The sequence below is a fragment of the Belonocnema kinseyi genome, chromosome 10 (assembly GCF_010883055.1).
Source record: "Belonocnema kinseyi isolate 2016_QV_RU_SX_M_011 chromosome 10, B_treatae_v1, whole genome shotgun sequence".
NCBI lineage: Eukaryota > Metazoa > Arthropoda > Insecta > Hymenoptera > Cynipidae > Belonocnema > Belonocnema kinseyi.
In genome coordinates this window covers 1,605,671-1,609,468 of record NC_046666.1, presented here as the reverse complement: position 1 = coordinate 1,609,468, position 3,798 = coordinate 1,605,671, and positions in this window count along the sequence as shown.

The following is a 3,798-nucleotide window of genomic DNA, read 5'->3' as shown; positions in this document are numbered from 1 at the left end:
CAGTATAGTTTTAGCTATTCCATCTATCCTTAAATTTGAGGACGCATTGGTTTATTTTTTTTTTAGGCTACAGGTCAAAATAACTGCTAAAAACTCGAATTTTTGGCATAAATAGTGAAATGACTCTGGAAATAATAATTAAATCTATGCAGTTTTTCCTCTAATTTTAAGACAACTTTGTTACTTTTTTTAGGCTCCAGTTTAGTAAAAATGCTAAAATATAGAGTTTTGGGCACAAAAATTGAAATAATTTGAGAAATAATATTTGAATCCAACTTTCCTTAAAAAAATAGCACTGCAGATCAATCTAATTAATCTTTGCTGAAATTTTAGGATGAATCGGCTACATGTTTAGGCTACAGGACCACAGATATGCTAAGAAATCAAATTTTAGGCATAAAAAGTAAAATAACTCTAGAAATAATAAGTAATTCCAAATTTCCTGAAAAATATCAATGGGGCTCTAACTATTCAATCTACCCTTAGATTTTAACACGAATCGATTTCATCTTTCAGACTAAAGGTCGACTGAAATCCTAAAAAATCGAATTTTGAATGTGAAAAGTGAAATAACTCTCGAAATAATAATTGAATCGAAACTTCCTACAAAATATCAATTGGGCTTTAGTTATTAAATCTATCCTTAAATTTTGAGATAAAACGATTACATTTTTTAGACCACAGCTCTACTAACAGGTCTACTAAAAATCGAATTTTAAATGTAAAAAGTGAAAAACTCTATAAATAATGGTTGAATCGAAATTTCCTGATACATACAAGAAATAAAAAAAGCTAGCTTCGAGTCACAGACAGTATTAATGAATTCGAATGCGTCTCATCGGACGCACTATCGATTTTTCACATTGTTTTACCAGGCACGATAGAATTAAGTATAAACGCACAGTCAACAATTTGTGTCAATTGAATGAATGAATTAAATTCTATGAATGCATCAACAGAAAAAAAAGAAAAACTTTGCAATATTTTTTTTAAGTTATAATATTCTCGCAAGTTTTAATTTGTTTAGTTCTAATACATTCTAAAAATTTCACTATTGTGCATTGTATAATTATACAGGGTGGACACGCTGAGGCTTACATACATGGCGAGTTGAATGTTACCCGAATTGCACAACAGCAGGGGAGAAGCCATTATACAGGGTTATTTTCATATTTCGCGCCTTTAAAGTTGCATTCGGATCGGCCATTCGGCCAAGTCCGTGCATTTTCGGATCAAGTTTATAATAGTTTCCATGGTTGCATTCGAAACTTCAAACGGATACAAGTGTCAAAACAATATAGGTTATGTTATATAGTAATTACAAATAATAAAAGTGTTTAATTAATAATGAAGTGAGACATGTGAACTGAAACGTAAACGTCATTTTTTTCTGTGTCAATAACATTATAGAATAGCTTCTGAGTCACAAATACTATAAAATAGTAATAATAATAATAATATTCTGCGCTTCCAGTGGGCGAAGAGTTAATGGTGTTTAACGCTTATTTTTACTGCATAAAAAAGATATGTTATGAATATACAGGATATGTTTCAAATAAAGTGAATCAAATATTACATGCGTAAAATTTAAATTGACATTGCCTACATTTACTGACAGCGATTAGGGCAAACAGGTGAATCTGAACATAACCGTTTGAAGTGTCGAAGGCGACCATGGAAACTATCATAAAATTAATCCGAAGATACACGGACTTGGCCGAATGGCCGATCCGAATGCAACTTTAAAGGCGCGAAATATAAAAATACCCCTGTATAATGGCTTCTCCCTTGCTGTTGTGCAATTCGGGTAGCATTCAACTCGCCATGTATGTAAGCCCCAGCGTGTCCACCCTGTATAATTGGTATTAATATTGATATTATAATTTAAAATATAATAAGAAACAGTTTTTGAATTTTACATATTTTTAAAAATATTTATTTAAGGGAGTTATGCTGGAAATGTCTGCTGAAATGTGTAGGCGAATAAATTGAATATTGTAGGCTGAACTATATTATATGTTCGACTTAACTGCTAAAACTCAAATTTTAGACATAAAAATTATAATAACTTCAGAAATAATTAATGAATGAAAATTTCCTTAAAAAAGCACTGTGACTTCTTCTAATGAAGTAACCCTAAAATTTTTACATAAATCATTTAAATATATTAGGCTATAAGTTAACTGAATTGCTAAATAGTCTAATTTTTGATCTGGAAAGAGAAATAACTCTAGAAATAATTATTGAATCAAAATTTCGTAAGAAACTGCAATGAATCTTCATGCAGTTAATTCATCCTTAAATTTCTAGACAAATCATCTAAATATTGTGGGTCACAGGCTGACTAAACTGCTGAAAATTATAATTTTAGAGATACTAAGTGAAATAACACTAGCAATAATAATTTAATTAAAATTTCCATTAAATAGTACTGCAACATTATTTAGTCAATTTATCCTGACAATTTTAGCTGAATCGTTTGAATATTTATGAATAGCTAAAAAATTGTATTTTTGCTATAAGAAGCGAAATAACTCAAGAAAGAATCAATAAATTCAAAAATTTCAGGGAAAAAGCGTTGGAGCTTCAACTACTTAGTTTATCCTAAAATTTTTGAATAAATCAATTGAATATTTTAGGCTACAGGTTGACTATACTGCTGAAAAATCTAATTTTGGACTTGAAAAGTAAAATAACTCTAGAAATAAATAATAAATTCAGGCTAGATGCTGACTGTACTGTTAAAAAATTTAATTTTTGCCATAAAAAGAAAATAACTCTAGAAATAAATAATAAATCCGAGTTTACTCAAACAATATCACTAGAATTTAATTTAATAAATTTATTTCGAAATTTTTAGAATAAATGGTTGAATATTGTAGTCTACAGTCTACAGGTAGAATGAATTCCTAAAAAATCAAAATTTAGACTTAACAACTGAAATAACTTTAGAAATTCTTTATGAATCCAAGTTTCGTAAATAAAATTACTGGAACTTTGACTTGTTACTTCATCCTGAAATTTTGTTATGTAAATCGATTGAGCGTTGTCGGCTATAGGTGAATTAAAATGATAAAAAATTAAACTTTGAACATAAAAAGTGAAATAACGCTAGAAAAAATTAATAAATTCAAAACATTCTGGATAATAGCGTTGCAGCATTATCTATTTCATTTATCCTGAAATTTTTACATAAATCGATTAAATATTTTAGGCTATAGGCTGACTGTACTAATAAAAAATGGAATTTTTTCTGTAAGAAGTAAAATAACTCTAAAAACAAATAATAAATCAAAATTTACTGAAAGAATATCACTAGAATTTAATTTAGTGAATTCATTTTAAAATTTTGAGATTAATTGCTTCAATATTGTAGTTTACATGCAGCGTGACCTGCTAAGAAATTTAATTTTGCGCACAGAAAGTAAAAGAAATCCATAACTAATAAATTAATTTAAGTTTCCTAAACAAAATTACTGAAACTTTATCTCGTCAATTTACCTTAAAATTTTCTTATGTAGATCGATTGAATTTTGTAGGCTACATGTTAACTGAAATACTATAAAAATAAATTTCGGACATAGAAACTCATCACCAATAGAAATCATTAAGTCCCTGGAACATCATTTAGTCAATTTATTCCGAAATTTTGAGAATCGGTCTAATATTTTAGGCCAGAGATCGACTGAACTGCTGAAAAATCGAATTTTAGCCATAAAAACTAAAATAACTCTATAAATAATAAATGAAGTCAAATTTCCTAAGAAATATAAGTGAAGCTTTACCTATTTAATTTAT